Here is a 17,602-nt window from a genome sequence, read left to right on the forward strand (position 1 = left end):
CCTTGGCTCAAAGTCATCCCTGGTTCATGGTCACTGCCTCTGATAGGAATCCGGGCCCTGGAACGAGCTGCCAACGACCCAGAAAGGTCCTCGATGGGCTACTGGTGCAGCCTGATATGCAGCAGGAGAAGCTGCCACTGGAATGGAAACAGAATGCGAGCTTTGATAAAACACTCAAAGAAGGATAAAAACAGAACTCAAACTAGGCAGCCCATTAGGCTGAGGCAGAAATTGGTAGAGATGGGGGGGGGGGGGGGGCAGGCCACACCAGCTGGTGGTAAATCTGTACCCCTGTGTGCTGTCCTTGACCCCGTCAGAAGAGACCGAAGCCTGCAGTGAGAAAGATTGTTGGCCGCATCACCCACCAGGTGTGGGCAGGAGAGGGATGAGAGGCTTGTGGATGAGGGCACCCCCCCACCTTCCCCTGCTACTGCCGAGCACAGCAGCAAGGCGGCCTGCTGGATCTGACTAATCAGAGAACTTAGCGGCTGACCTCTCCACAGGCTCAATGCCCGTTAATGAGATCCACGCCTTTGATTTGTCTAGGTGCTTGGACGGAGAGACAGATCACACATACGCTTGGCTTTACACATCAACTTTACCAACTACATAGTACGTTTGCATGCAGGCAAGCAGCAGCAGAAACACATGAGAGATGAATACAGCTAAAATGAACACATTGTAATCCAGAGTGGCCAACAGCTCTCGTGTGTGTACACACAACAATGAACGGCGGAATGACCACTGCCGGCAAACTAGCAGCAGTCAACTAATCAGTAAACACAAGGACAGAGAACACCAGAGACGCTAGCCGAGCACAGCTCAAGGAGACAACACCCACCTTGTTAAGAGAAGGCCAAAGGAGTTGCAGGTGAGATTGGATCCAGACATGCTTGCTCACAGACAGAATTGAATTATTGATCAGCCAACAGATTGTGTTATGAGAAATTCATGGATCCATGCCTTGGTTGCCCAGCTCCCTCAGGCTGCAAGTCTGTGTCTGGAATCTCTATCCATGGATATATTCTGGGTATCTGTGCACGGGACCATGTGCATGAGAGGCCTGGATGGCCCTGGTCAATGTCCAAATTATTCTTTGTAGGCAGAGCGGGCTCACACTTAGACAACTTAGTGCAAATCGATAGGCTGATTGGGGCGGTGCATAGCAGAAGGTGGGCCTCCGTTTTAACAGAGCTTTCACTGCTCAACTCTGAGTGGAATTTTCATTGGCACTCAGGCAACAGCACAATCCTCAGCTCTTAATACCGCCGTTGCAAATAGAGGAAATGGGATTTTTATTCATCTGAGCTCCACTGGAGGTCGACGGCTGCTGGTAATGCAATAAAAAACACAAAGTGTTTCTTAGTGTGTACTCCCGTTTTCACATCAACACCAGCCGGCATGGCATCGGCATCAGGACATGCCGGTCGAGTTACCCTGGAAATCTTTCAACACTTCCTCAGAAATGAATTGCACAACAGGGTAGAAAGTTACAAAAATGTCATCTGTGTCAAGGAGTGATGACATGTCAATATCAATCGCTAATCCAATGCAAAAAAAATATTAAGTTTTATGAAGCTTAAAGGGATATTTGCTAATTTTTCATATTTTTAAATAAAGTTCTTGAGCCAGTATGTGCTAATACAACCTTTTACAGAGTGAATGAAAGGCTATCCAACTTCTATCTTCAGAGAAGCAGGCTGCCTGTTGGACTTTAAAAAAATTTAGCTGACATACCTGGCGCTACGGTCTGCTTCCAGCAAGTTTACTGCATATTTTAGATCATGAACACATCTGATTTGTTTAATTTAGTGATTAATCACTCCTGTTGGCATTAAAGAAGGCTGGGGGGACATTTCATCTGTTAGATTAAGGTGTTAAAAAGACGAACGCACAGCGAGTAGATTCTAAAAACAGACACTAGGGGATGCTAAACGCAAGCTAACGCTAAAACAGCCTTAAGCAAGAAAAACATTGTCCTAACTTCTGAATACAGTCAGATGAACCACTTTGTTTTAATCCAAGATAATCAGATTTTGTAAACAAAAAAAACAACATTTATACCATAAAATTAAACTCTATAAAATAATCCTACGGATTATCAGCGATGAGGACTTGTTTTGTTTTTATCTCCTGTAGAGAACAGATGTGTGGTCTTAACACGCTACGTCAGGGAGGAGGGGGTAATGTTTTGTTTTCAAGTCAGAAGGAGCAGAGACGCACAGGAACCCAGTGGCTTCGTTTTTCCATTACCCAAAGAGGCTAGTGATTGTGTATTACTAATTGAACAGAAAACTCAGAGGAATGTGTGATAAGTTCCTGACAGCAGACAAAAGCAGGGACTGGAAATGAAACAGTACCAAACCTGGGTTAAAAAAATAAAAACACCAGCGATGGGAGAAGCGCAAGACGTGTCCGTGAAAGTGTACTGTTGATCTGAACAGGACCAACTACAAAGAGATCCTAGAGGTGTGGAGTGGGGGATAAATGGATAGTGAGGCCTGGTCACACCACCAAATCGGCACTAGTCAACAAGTAAACAAGCTACAGCGCACATGCTCTTATGTAGCCCACTTTGCTTCAGTGTATCATTAGTCTGTACACTCCACACTTCCCCATATCCATTTGAAAGAGGATGAGGGTAGTTGGGGGAAAACGTCTCCTGGTGAGACTGGTGTGTGATTTGGGGATCCAATTTGGCAGAATGTGTTCTGTAAACATTTTAACAGCAGCTTGTTTTCAGAGAACGCGCTAGAGAGAAGCATTAGGCTATTTGCTGTGTGACAAAGAAAGAAACAAAGTGGAAGACAAAAAAGAAGTCTGGCTGGAAAGGTTCTGTAAGCCACAGCACCAAATCCACAACCGTTGATGGCTGTAATTAAAGAGTCTAGCTGCAAAAAGGGAAGTGACGTGGGCTCGGCCCAGACGAGACGTTGAACAGGCGTAGTGGCATCTGATTGAAACAACCACAGGGCGGACTTTAAAAAAACTAGCAGGCTGAACATATCCAACACTGAGTGGTCGGCTAGCATGTGTTATGAGAGCTTGTAAATATTTAGGCATTCCTACAAGGGCATGTGGCTGCCACTCTGATGTCATTTCTCCCAAGCCTGTCATTTGCTTTAGTTAGAGGCTGAAAACACAGACTGGATCAACTGTAAACACTGATCAGTCACAGGTGGAACTGCATGCAACAGGACCAAACTAAACCAATCCAACAGAAGCTTTCTGTGTGACCATCAGAAGCGTGACCAGTTGTACGCAGCAACGAGAAATGAAAGAACAAGTGTGGAAAATAAAAAGCAGAATAAGTGCCAAGGATTTGCAGGCAGCAGCAAATTTTACCTAACAAACTTCCCTTTTGGTAACTGAAAATCGTTGAGGGGAAACAATAGCAGGCAGCTCTGAGGCTGGCCGGATGAGTCAGGCAGGAATAATGTACGTTATTATCACGGCAGTGTGAACGGGAGAGTGAGGCTGGGGGGCAAGAGCAGACACCCAAGACACAGAACTATGATGACACCTCCACAGATCTGCATTTCAGTAGACAGCTCCATGCCGCAGGCAGGTTCAAAGCACCAAGATTAATGTCCACGTAGACTACAGACACAATGGGTAAGAAGAGGAGACAGAGAATAGAGTTTAAAAAAAAAGCTAATGGAGCACATGAGAAAGAGACTCCCCTCATATACTGAAAAGTAGGAGGCAAGTTTGGCAGCAGAGTTGGAAGCAGGAAGTTATGAACACAAGGGCATTGTGCACTTCCACACCGCTGTAGAACAAGGGTTACGGCTGGCTGATTAGGCATGAATAAAGCTCCGGTTTATCACCACTAAACTAGAATAGCATATACTCATACAGGTCAGCTTTTAGACCACAACAATGCCCTAGTGCATCAAGGTCAATGCTGAAGTAAAAACATGACTCACAGTAATACCTGCTATAAATCTGCACAGCAAAATAAAGCATGTGAGAAAGACCGTCGAAGCTCACCTTCATACTTTAGATGGTTTTGCCAGTTTTATTGTAGTTTGTATTTATTTTGGTGCTTTTATTGTATTCATCTTTTCCCCTCTGAATCTCTTCCATTACTCCATGTAGCTAATTCCCCCACAGGGACAAATAAAAAAGGCTTCCTTAAAGAAAAAAAATTACTGCAACTGTGGTAAATCCCACCTCAGATTAACAACCGGTGTTTTGCAACCACTGGTCAATAGCAAAATGTCAGCCTCCCAGTTTAGGGCTGGGTTTTTCTGGTCTTGTTATTGCTGCTGCTGAGACCGCAGCCACAGTAAAACGGTCTGTCAGTTTACAGATGAGAAGCAACAGAGCCAGTGGCATTTAACTAGATTCTCGGAAACTTTAACAATGGTTGTATGAACAGATTATAATAGGTCCCTCTTGGATCATAAACTACTGAAAGGCCACTATACCCACCTCATTTAACAGAGACAAGGACACGATACCAAAAAAAAAAAAGGATTTCATCTTATTATTTCATTATGAAATCTAATAAAGCATAACCTTGCCCGTGTTATCCTGGCTTGATCATGAAGGGTTGAGTTCAGATCCATGTCGGGCAGATGATTTCTGAAATGCCCTATTTTTGTACAACCTGTTGCTAAATTAATCATTGTTAAAGTGAGTGTGTATTTTCCCTGGCAACGGGGCAGTACATACCTAAATCACTGCAAGCAAGCACTATTTTTGTGTTCGAGTAAGACTTTTGCAATGGATGACCATTAGGGTCGAAAGTCCCTGGTAGTGCAACATCCAGCAAAATAAACACATCAGGCTCCCTTTCATCAGTGACGAGTGAAGGGGTAAACATGTAAAACAACACCGTTTATGAATGGAGACATTTTGTAACAATTTGTTACAAATCAGTGAATGTGTTTTGTCCTCATGGGCTCCCGTAGAAGGAAACGTGGCATCTAATATGTAGTTGCCCATGCCTGGCCTCGCTCCCATGTATTTTAGAGCCAATTTTCATGGTTAAATGTTACGAAGATGTAACAACAACTGGCATCGTTTAATTAATTGTCAACAACATTTGGATGGATATTTCCAGAGATGAATGGTAAAAACTACACATTGTCTCTTCAAATACACATTTCATAGTTATTTACCTCTTTTTCTATATTTATAAGGAACATAAATACAAAGTCAAGCTTGTGCTAACAAAGTGAAACAAAACATCTTTCCACAACCAAAAATGTAACTGAACCTCGTAAAAGCCAGAGACAGACATCCAGCCTCCAACAGCGCCGTCTGCCACCTCCGTGTCCACTTCCACCTGCCAGCATGTTGCCATACATGCCAGAAATAATAAGGTTCTTCAATACCGAATATTGTTTCAGCTATTTTAGAGCTCTTTAGAGTTTTCTCATCACTTAATTTATATATACTTTTTATTTTATCTGGTTAATTAGAAACCTAATATTTTTTAACATACTCAAATGCACAAAGACTTAAAAACATCCATATTTGAACTAAAATTAGCATCTAATCCCATTAAATAGTTTTAAAAACGTAATCCTCGATAAGAAATTAGGTTTTAAGGAGAAAAAAAATAACAAACCTCTCCAGCTTTAAACAAAAACCTGAAAAACTGGTTAATCATGCCCAATGTCCCAAATTTCAGTTAATATTTGTCACTCAGGGACAATGCTATATGACTTCCTAAAGAGGATCCTTTAGTCACACTGGGATTAAACATTTCTTCTCATCTTCCTCAGTTTGCCACATTATCTACCTCCTCAGGTTTGTGCGACCTTCATCTCCAGCTGCTGTCAGAGTGCTGACCCTTCATGCATCTGTCACCTACAATTTCTGGCTGAGTCTCACTTTCAATACTTCATCATTAATCACCCAGTGTACACACACACACACACACACACACACACACACACAAAGGAAAAAGAGACCAGCAGTCGACAGCCACTACCAAATTAACATCAACCAGCTGGACGTCATATTAGCTGTAAAGAAGAGGTGATAATTAAAAATGATCTTGGCGGGAGCAAATTGGTCATTTTGAGGATTAACTGTGAAATGACTCACATGGATGAAAATGAATTGCATCCTCTGGTGCCTTAGCCAGGATTAAATGCCACTCAACATGGAGCAACTCTTAGTCAAGAGCAAAAGAGTGCAGCGATAAAGCCTTATAGGTGGAATAAGTACCTCAAAGTGTTTCAATATTATTCTGTGGTTGGTAAAAGCCCAAGTCCAATTCAAACTTGAACCTTTCTGAGGCAGTTGTATCAACATGCTGCCAAATACTGCACAGGCATCCTCCATTTGCACAGAAATGAAGTGACGACTCATCTTCGATACAGTCGGAGAGATCGAAGCCGTCTTTTCGTCATTAAAAGCAGGTTGTCTAAACATTTTAACCATTTAAATGGTTATCATTTTGATAGCACTATAAACACGACTCAGTTATAAACCCATGAAAATAATCTTCAGATGCAAGATTTCCCCAAATAGAAAATGCAGTGACCCAACGCTCCCATAAGCACTTTTTCAGGAACAGTATTATTAGAAACAGACAAAATATCTAGCTTGGTGTGAAATGTTACTCATGTCCTGAGTAGGTGGGCTGGTTGACACGTCTCCAGTAAGCAGGACGGATCAAAAGCCATAAAGAAAGTGGGTGAGAGGTGGAAGACAGAGGCATATTCTGATTTCTGTTTCCATCATAGGCTTTCAGTCCTCACAAAAACAAGTTTGACAGTGGTGACAGCCTTTACTGCTGTTTCCAAAAAGCCCTTCCAACAGAAAACGGAGATCACGGTTTCATCCTGGCATGCCACCACCAACTTCTAAACCTCAAATCACTCCAACCTTCCCTTTCCCCGCTCAATCTCTTCTTTTAAAATTAAAGGCCATGCATTTCTCAGAAGAATGCATGTTTGGACTTTCCATGCCAGGGTTTTAAACTAAGATTATCTTGAAGTTGAGAAAGTTGACAGCATTTACAGCAGTTTTAATTAAATCTAGAAAATTATATTCATAATCTCACACAATATCATATAACCTGTTGAGATTACAGTTTGTGTTGTGAATGATTCTTAGATATACTGAAAATCCCAATTTCTGCTTATTATCAGTAAAACAGAGTTAAAGCCAGTCTTAAGTTTGCAGATGCTGATTATCTGTGCCTGTTATCTAGAATCAGATTAAATCCCAAAGTTAATCAGTGGTAGATGTACATCAAATGATTACTTTCTGAGAGTCTCATTAAAATCCGTTCCCTGCTGGTATTTTTCTAGCAGACTAACCGTGTTGACTTCAAACCTTATAAGGTATTAGTTTTAGGCAATGATCTTATGTCATGTGTCCTCTTCAAAATATGCTATGGGGTTATTTTAACCACTAAAGATTTTACCTCATGTAGAAAATAAACTGAATTATTACAATTTTTGTGTTGTCTAAGGTCAGTTAGCCATGGTGGTCATCTTGATTCCAAAAATTAATCAAGTAAAGATGAGCATCAATTGATCCTGAAAGTTTCATTAAAACCAAATCAGTGGTTCATGGGATATAGTTTGTTAAAAGGGCCATTTGAAAGGAGGACACCCTGTGGTCAAATGTGGTTACTGCAGTCCAGCTTTTAAGCAAAAATATGACTCTCACTCTTGTTCTGTGAGTTTCATGGCTGTCGCCAGTTATGGATCAGAACCAGAAGATTCTAGATGACAAGCAACAACGAGTCGTACACAGTAAGTTGGTAAGTAGATGATTACATTGCCATATTTTGGGTATTTTACAGGAGGGAGCACTTACAACACGTATTATGGTAGAATGTCTCCGACATTTTTGGGAAGTGTGATTGTTTGCTGTCTTGCTGTTAGCTTGCTGTTTTAGTTCTGAACGACTCATTAAAAAAGTAAAACACCACGACTGACTAACACATTTCACTGTAATATGGAGTTGCTGGCTACTGAAAAAGTAGCTTGAGTTATTTTTAGAGTTGACAATTTGCTTCTAAAGGCAAGTTTAAACTTCTCTGTCTGCATTGGTAAGACATGCAACGCCATTATCCATCACTGCAAGGGCTCTCCAGCAGGCTCACAAGAATGGACGGAGTAGAGCCCACTTTTCTCACTACATGTATACAGATTGAGGAACGTCTCGTGGTTCAAGTCCAACAATATAAAACGTTTTTACACCCGTGACTGTAGGAGTACAAAGATACGCAGCAAACGGTTTATTTGTGACATGAAATTACGGGAATCGTGAGTGTAGAGGTGGTGACTGCATGGAGAATTGGAGGACAAATTTGTCCAATGTCTTGTTTTCTCTGGTGGAGCAGCTGACAAACTGTTGAAATGTTCGAAGTGTAGCAGAGAGCGAGGCATGATTAAAATCACCAGATATAGCCACAAATGCATTGGGGTGCTGGGTTTGTAGCTTAGCGACAACGGAACTGATGGCATCACATGCATTTTCAGCAATGGCTGAAGGTGGAATATAAACGGTTGCCAAGACAACACTGGTGAACTCTCTTGGCAAATAACATGGGCGACAACCCACTGCCAAGAGTTCAACATCTGGGCTGCAGAGACGACACCCCACCGAAACATGACCTGGACGGCACCATCCGCTGCCGACAAGCACCGCCACTCCACCTCCCCTTCTCCTCCCGCTCCTCTTCAGATCTCTGTCTGCTCGTACCATCAGGAATCCTGGCAGAGAGATGCTAGAATCGGGGATATAGTCCCGCAGCCACGTCTCAGCGAAACACACAACACTGCACCGCCGACACTCTGGCTGAGACCTTGAAAGGGCTTGGAGTTCATCCAACTTAGAGCCCTGCACTGAAGCCCTAGGCCTTCGGGTCGGCCCGGCCCGACGGCCCTCGGGCCGGGCTTCGGGCCAACGACTGTGTAATTACCTCGGACAAGGGCCGGGCGCCTTCATTTTTAATCAAATTCATAAAAAATTGAAACACAAACACAGCAGTAGAGCCCTGCGCGGGACTGTTTTCTTCATCCCGCTCCTGCCCGCTCCCGCTGAATTTCTGACCATTACTGCCTGCAACTGCAACGTGTGTGTTACACTCCCACCCGCACCCGTAGCGTGCATGTCTACTCCCGCCCGCAACCGCAAAACTCGGAGAAATTATTACCTCACAATAAAAGAGATGTATTGAGCTTGCGTCCTCTCTGGTCCTGGAGAAAACATGTCACAACCCGCGGCTCTTCCATCCATCTGATGCGGCTCTCTGTGCTTGTAAAATAATGAATGGATATTTAAATAAAATGCTTTATATTTTACTGAATTAATTTTGTATCTGTAAGTCAATTCTATGTAAAGATTGTCTGTGTAAACCTGAACAGGTCCAACCCAGTCTTACTGTAAGACCGGGTTGACGCGTCACGCTTGTGCGTAATCATATGCGCTTTCTGAGCTGAAGAGGATGTGAGATTCTGGACTTCTCCTCAGACGGCTCCTGGATGCGTCGCCACATTGGAGACAGGAACAAGCGCTATTCAGCCAAAGTTTCATAATCAGGGAACATTTTCTAAGTGACAAGTCTCTCTGAGAGACCGAGTTTGGAAAACACTCGCTTCAGTGGGAGGAACCTTCCCGCATGCGCTCTGGTTCTGCAACGCGCTCCAAGCCAATCTCCACAACTTCAGCTCGCTGTGCACATATGCGCCGACAGCGAGCTGCGCTGAGCAGCTCAGATGTTCAGATGGGAATCTTTTCTTGGGTGATTTAACTACATCTGCGATGTGCGTAACGAATAAAATGTCAGTTCGTCTGCATGCGTCGGGGTAATTCTTTCTATTCTTTCTCCGTCAAAATAAACCGTCAAATACAGGAACTATCCGGTCAACACAACACAAGCCCTGCTTTTGACTGTTTTGCTTTCTTGTGAAAATTGTTGGAAAGAGATCAAATTTAACTTGATTAACACCAGAGCCTGCGCCGTTATCTCTGTGGCGGTAAATGAGGGAAAAACAAATTGATCGGATCCTGCACGTCTTTTAACACATTGGTCAGGATTGACGCACTTTGTTTTCATTTAGTCGGTTAAAAAAAAGTCGGGCTTGGGCTCGGTTCGGGCCAGAGAATCCTGAAAACCTTTTCGGACCGGGTCGGGCTGGGGCTCCACCCCCTCGGGCCGGGACGGACACCGGCTCAGATTTTAGGCCTGTGCAGGGCTCTAATGTTGGCCAGTGATCTCACATTGCCCATTATGATCGATGAAAGAGACGGTTTGAATTTCCTCTTTCTCTGTCTCCATTTTGCTCCCGCTCTGCACCCACGCTTCTTGCGTTTTAGCTCATTTGGGATTTGTGGCTTCAGTTGAGGTATTATTTCAGCCTTTCCAATGTTAATCAGCTGCTCCCGATTGTAAACCAGCTTGTTGCCACGGTTACGCATCATAAATGCTCAAAAAGTGAAAAAATAGCAGTAAAAATCCTCTAAGCTTCACAACACCAGAAACAGAAACAGAAAAGTAAAATGTCCACAAAAAAATGTTTTTCTTGAGAAACTAGGAGAACAAATGTCTAAAAACAAGGCTAAACTTACATATAGTCAGAGCTACTTCAACATGCAGCCACCCAGAGCAGCGCAGTTCTGGAATTTAGCAGATTTGGCAACCTCACAAACTCACAGTGTGTAGTAACTACATACCACTTTTTTATTGAATTTTAAATTTTTTTAAAGAAGAAAAACTGACAACTCCCCGGCCAGTTAAGAATGAAATCTGTTTCAGTACAGCATTCCTTCCAACCTGATGAGACATTTGACAGTTTTGTGATTGTTTCACTGTAAAATTCTCACGTATTGCACCTTTAACAAGATTGAGGACCTTGTGAGATAATTTAGTGCTTGAATATTTTTAGGAGGACTCTCGGCTACTACCACACCAAATTTTAGCTCAATATTTGTGAAGCTCACAGAGTGATGGTGCTTTTTGTGTTTGCTAATAGCATTTAGCTGTGGTAGCCATAATGAATTAAGGTGACTCCAAAATGAAATAATTTGTAGATGCTAATTTAATGATATTTTAGAGTTTAATTGAATCCACCAAGTAAATTAAGACATTTGTAGCAAACACACACATAATAAAGTAAAAAAAATACCCAAAATATTAGAAAGTCTGGGTCCTTGTGCAGATCAGACTTTCAACAAGTCTCACTGACTTTTCCAAAATCATGTGTGCCTTAGTTATTCTGCTTGATACTAGTAGTTTAGAGATAACGGTGTGGGCAGAGGAGGAGAGGAGTGAGCAGCAGCAGGAGAAACCAGCATGAGTTGGCAGCCATGACGAGGCTGACTGCATGGTGCGGCTGGCAGGGGGAATAAAAGACAGTGTGAGCCGAGAAAGTGTCAAGGTTGTTTTAGAAGTAACAGCACACCCTGTTGAGCTGCGATTGGTCATTTGGTTTGGGAGCCTACGAAACCCCTTAAGTGAACTTAATATGCTGGTGAGTCAAACGCACAACCTGCTGCTGCTGCTACAGGGAGACTTGGATGAGAATTAACATCACACATCAAGATCTGTAATACACATCCCCTTTGCTATTCTCAACTGGAGTGTGTGTGAGAAAGGGAAAGGCATTGAGTGGCAAGGGTAGCAAGGGTGTGTAAAGTGCAAACACCAACACATCTGACCGGGGTGGGGGGTGGGGGGGGACGCTGTCAGAATGATAGTTCAGGATGAGGCCTTCAAGTCCAAGGGCAAGGGTGGCAACTATAAACCCCAACAGAGATAGGATCAGAAATCCACCTCTGCGTGACGTCCCTTCATCACGGGATAATCCCCAGACATGAAAGGACGGGTCTATCTGTAATTTAAAGGAAATCTCTATTACTCAGATCTTTCAGCCGTCTGATGGCAGGCTGACACGCCCTTCAAGCATCTGCCTACATTCCCCCGAAAACTATGTGTACATAAGATAAGCCTGAAAAAAGTCAACTCATATAGGCCATGCTTCATGTAAAATCTATTTTAGGCAGCAATGTCACAAAGTTCAGTCTGCACAGAGAAACCAGTCGAAACGCACCGACCAAAGAGGGTAAATAAACAAAAACAATAACAATTTAGATTATGCACCGTGTTTAAAAGAGAGATTATGTAGTCGTTTTAAAAAGAGCCGCATGTAATGAACAAAACTAGTGTCTCCGTTTGTTTGGCGCTTTGTACCTACAGCACACTGCGGACAGGAGCTATTGGATTGCTTTATGTTTACAAGGATTATGGTTTTATTTTATAAATTAAAGTGACAGGAGCCGGTAATCCCGTGCAAAGGAAACAAAAAGGACAGTTTGACGAGCACGAATTAGGCTGACCTCTTAAAATGTGGCGCTTAAATTCCAGGATGGCTTAAGCTCTGAACTTAAGCTCACCCAAAACATACTGCGGCTTAGAGGATCTCTGCAAAAAAAAAAAAAAAAAAAAAGCTGTTTCTCAGAAGTTCACAGGTCACACTGCTGCATTTAAAGACAGAGTGGATGTTATAGTTATTTTCCAGAGGTCGCAACTTCTTACCTGAAATATTGAAAAAGGTGAAAGATGAAAAATGAGGAAACTCAAAGAAACATTTGATTTGTTTCCCTTTTCTCTTGTATTCATGGACGTGAGCGTGTATGCGCTCTGCTTTTGGGAATTGTTTAGCAGAATCCTGAAACTCTAACATGACCTGAATGAGAATGTCTCCTTATCCCCCTGTCCTGAAAAGAGCATCAGTGATGAAGCAGTGTGGTATGCTTGTCTTCTTCACCCTTGCGAGGAGCAGGAGAAAACATTTATCACACTCTCCTCTGCACAGATAAGGTGTCTCTATTTATTCAGAGACGAGATAAACACTGAATGAAGCATTGTGGGTCAGGGAGGAAGAGAAAGACAGTCCAAAGGGAGGGACAGCAGGGTGAGAGGCAGAGGTAGCGCTTACTTTTAAACTTCTTGTGTGTGTGTCTCCCTGTGAGCAGATGGTACATCTCCTTTTGCAGCCTAAGACCGCTGGAGGCTGGCCCCCTGCTCAAATCCCCTTCCAGCCACTGGCAGCCGCCTTTCCGGCTTTCACGTACCCTTTTCCTGCGCTAATCCATCCCCACTAGGAGACTGTTTGCATTATGTTATTTAATTGGGATCATCTCCAGGAGATTGAGCAGCCCTTGTTCAGTAGGTTTGTCAACATAGGAGGGGGAGAACAGAGGGGGCTGCAAATGCAGACAAGGATGGTTTCAAAAGGCTACAAGGCAGTGCAGTGGTTTGCTGAGGAGCTGAGCCAGGGACTGGGAGACACAGACTGGCAGATTCAACAGGGACATCAATACTCGCTCTGTTTTCCTTGTTCTCTATGAAAGAGAGACAAGACCGAGGGAGATGGGGAAGGGGAAAACAAACATGAGGCATGGCTCTCTGCTACATCTGTCCTCTCAGATGCTGATGTACCGCCCCACTGTCCAGAGGTGAGGAAATACACCGCTCATGTGCCCATCCCTCACTGAAATTGCCAAGGCGCAGGGACAGACAGCCCCTTGTGATTTAGCCGGGCAGATGCAGCGGCTGTAGATGAAATTAATGGGTTAAAGAAGAGCATGTCTTCAGGGACACCCCCACCTCCTCACTCACTCACTCACTCACTCTAAATCAGCTGTTGAGTTAGAGAACACTGGAACAAGTTTTCATGACAGTCATGAGTTCAACTGTGAAGCATTTCAAAGATGCAGCTCATCTGTCTGCACAATAACAGTTTATTTACATTTAGCCATGCCGTTTGGACTTTTTTTTTTACACATGCTGCGGTTGCTCACGAGGTATTCTCGTTTTCTGTTTTATAACAGGGCTTATTAAAGCCTCCAAGAAGCACCGGTTGCAGTTTCAATCACTTGCTTTCGTGCAAAATGCAGAAACTTGCTCCTAAAAGGGGAACCAGTCGGGATCTGAACTCACCTTGAAAGGAAAAAGAAGCGGAGAGGAGTTTCCAGAAGAAGAAAAAAACAGTTTGAACAAAATGAAGTATCCTTCTGTTATAATGTGTGTTGAAGAATCGCGCTCGTGCGCAAGTTCACCTCTCGTCCCGTGAGGAGGTTGAAGAAAGGCACTATTCCGTCGGGAAAACTGGGAATTAACTGCTCGGAAACCGAGAAACGAGAGACCAGCTCGGTCAACTCAACAAAAGAGTCTCCGGTTGGAATACCAAGACTTTCTCCACGCCCAGGTGCCGAGTCACATGGTAGTTTCCAGGTACGCGCGCGCGCGAGCGTTTCCAGCAGCACACCTGTGGGATGATCCTCACACTCTGACCCTCATCGCGTCTGAAAGCCCGGAGGTTGTAAGAGGGGAGGCGGAGGAAGGGAGGGAGAACAGGCGGAGAAGGAAGGAAGTAGCTATTCTCTCCCCCTCCTCTCCTTCTTCTTCAACTCAACATTCAAGGGGAGTCAACAAGGGGGGGGGAGAGCAGGCATCCAGTCAGGGGGAGGCGGACAAGTTGTGCCGCTTGTTTGCAGAGAAATGTGTCCGCGGGCTATGGGAGCGGTTCGGTTCGGAGGGAAGCAGCTCCGCGCTGCCTAGGCTCCTCCGTGTGGGGGCGTTTCCAGGTCAGCCCCAGCTACAGACTCATAATCAAAACTGATGGCTTTTATTTAACCTCCCCCTTTCCCGAGGCTACATAACCAATTACATCATTTTGCCAACTCGTTATGAGCAGTTAATTTAGTAAAACTCGTGTAAAATAACATTTCATCTCAGACATTAAATAATATTTAGTCTGTTAAAAGTTACAGGCTGTGTAAGATCAATTAAAAAACCAAACTCGGCGACAGATTTGGCTTTATTTGCCTCTCCACAGGGGCGGAAATAGAAAGTTTTGTTGTGGGGGTCACTGATAATCTCAGGACAAATTTTTCATAGGTTTCATTATAATCCTTGACTAAATCTCTCTCTCTCTCTCTCTCTCTCTCTCTCTCTCTCTCTCTATATATATATATATATATATATATATATATATATATATATATATATATATATATATATATATATATATATATAAACAAAGGTCAAACTCATTTAAACCTGTCCTCTACTTAATTAAATGTTTTATGCATAATAAATTGTCAGGCTGGGGTGAAAAAAGAATAGAGGTGACCATTGCCCCCTCGCCTGCCCCCATGGGGAGGCCCCACTGTTTTCCTAGTTCTGCACAGTTTTGTTTATTGTCAGAAATACCCCAGAATAAAAAAATCACCTTCACTGCAAAATAGTTGGTATTAGCTATTGATGGGCAGGGGTGGACTGGGACGAAAATTCACCCCTGGAATATCTCCAGCCTGCCCTATATGGGATCTAGCTGGGTGGGTGTGTGTGTGTGTGTTGGGGGGGGGGGGGGCAGAGATGGCACCTGCCGGCCCTAGAGCACACCGGCCACTGTGGGACGCACAGAGGGTCAGTCTGCCCCTGTTGATGGGTAATAAATCTAAAGTAATTATCAACAACTGATAAAAGCAAAAACTGACAATTTTACAATAGGCAACAATGGTTGGCATGAAGCTCAAGATGAATATTCAAACTGAGCCATCACCTGCATAACAGTTTGTATATTTCCTGGTCAGAATGTTGAAATATAAAACAAGTGCATGGAGATTTTCCGTTGTTTTGTGTAAATAAATTGTATTTTGGTCCATTTTTCACTATATCCAAGGTTGTAGTAACAGATTCAGGACGGAAAGCCAGACATCCCCCACATCAGTGACACTCTCCAGTACCTCCTGGGGGATTTCAATACACTCCCAGACCAGGGAGGATATATGATCCCTCCAACACATTCTGGCTCTGCCCCAGGGTCTCCTCCCAGTGGGACATGTCTGAGAAACCTCTAGAGGAGGGTAACGAGACACCATTCTCATTAGACGCCTGGACCACCTTTACTGGCTTATTTCGATGTGGAGAAGCAGCAGCTCTATTCAGAATTCCCCTTAAATGATGATGCTTCTCACCTTAATTCTGAGGCTCATAAACAAAACACTGATACTTAAATTCCTCTCAAGGCACATGCTCACTCCCAGGCCCGTGGGACCGCTCCGTCTTTTGTTCAAAAACAAGAGACAATTAGTTGCTCCGGTAATAACACACTCAATGTTATGACCTCATAATAACTTGATTATGTATATATTTTTGCCTCAAAATACAATAAGCCTATTTTTCAAAGGTTATTAATGGATAAGGACCAATTTGGGTCAATTCTCTGCCTTCCCATTAGCAAGATTGCCAACATGACCTCAGCCATTTCATTAGAGCATTTCATAAACAGCTTTTGAAAACACTCTGGACACTGCATGTCTGTCCAGGAACAATTTCATGGTACTCGGGATAATCAACAGGCATCAGTGTGGACAGCCTCCAGCCAGCCTCTGCTGCTTTGTACTGGAAATGCACCAGTCCCCAGTGGAGAATGTTGACAGGAACCTCTATTCATTTTCCCAAAGTAGAAACACAGATCTGTTGTCATGTGTTGATCCCGCATAAATCATCCAGCAAGTTTCTATTTTGTTTCAGTGGCAGCAACAGAAGCCTCAATGTCAGCTACCTTTAAACCAAACTGACAGTAATTGGAAATTAGCTGTCACTATAAACTAAACTCACAGCACATATGTTACATTTTAAGTGACTGAATGGAACGACATTAATTGCACTTTTTCTGTTATATAAACAACAAAATAAAGCACAAATACACCAGCATTCCACGTAAATCGGCGCTGATTAATGTGGTGAATTCTGGAGATGCTGCTGGGTTTAAAAATATTTTCCCAAAGTAAACACTCTTCATTTATTTATGTTTCACGCAGCCCCATTTGACTTTGTCCTCACAAGAGAAGGATTAGTCGTCTGAATAACGCAAATTATTTGTGTGCTCGCGTACCTTAGCAGCTGAATCGTTAATCATGACAAGTGTAATTTTGCAGCTTTTAAACATTGCTGTTTTTAAAAAAATGAGAACACTTAACGAGTGCTGAGTGAGCCATATGCTTAGATAATTTTTAGTCAGATCTTTCACAGATTTTTGAAGTGAAAAGCGATTGTGATTTTTAGTGCTGCTATTGCTCAAAACCCATTTACCCTCTCATTACCCAGAAGGTTATATGAATAGCTTCTTCCTGATTGGAGGCTAATATCACGTAACGCTGCGATTTGGCACACTGACTCTGAGTCATGGCTCGCTGTGTTGCTCTGTGTCACTTTTGTGAGTGATTTACGGGCACGCAAATTAGGCTGTCTGCTGAATGAGGGAGAAGTGCTGCCTTTTGCCCAGTGGGACCTGGAGCAGAGTCTGGAGGCTGTGCGTGGGTTTCAGTCAAGTCCCTGACTGCTGACACAGGCACAGAGCTGGCAGAGATTCACAGAGCAAGATGGGGAGATGGCCTTCACAGGTCCTCACACTGACTGATGGGATCAAGACGAAAGTAGGCCAAGCCAGACAAGTGTCAGGCAAACAGACACCCAGAGACAGAGTGAGAAAGACAAACACCCTCCAATCACACACAGAGCCTGGAGAGTGGCGGCACACAGCCGGGTTGTTTTGGGTCTGAGTTCAATATGTCCAAATCTGTTTGTCTAAAGAGTAATGAGGCTGCC

General features: G+C 43.4%; 1 protein-coding gene across 1 annotated transcript in view; it reads right to left on the reverse strand.

The window, feature by feature from the left end:
• plxnb2b (plexin b2b) overlaps nucleotides 1-14,062 on the reverse strand; it is a 160,076-nt gene extending 146,014 nt beyond the window's left edge. Inside the window, exon 1 of the mRNA XM_054732887.2 lies at nucleotides 13,925-14,062. The gene's annotated coding sequence lies outside the window, so the exon portion shown is untranslated. The remainder of the gene's footprint in view (nucleotides 1-13,924) is intronic.
• Nucleotides 14,063-17,602: the final 3,540 nt, after the last annotated feature.

Source organism: Nothobranchius furzeri, chromosome 4, assembly GCF_043380555.1.
Source record: "Nothobranchius furzeri strain GRZ-AD chromosome 4, NfurGRZ-RIMD1, whole genome shotgun sequence".
NCBI lineage: Eukaryota > Metazoa > Chordata > Actinopteri > Cyprinodontiformes > Nothobranchiidae > Nothobranchius > Nothobranchius furzeri.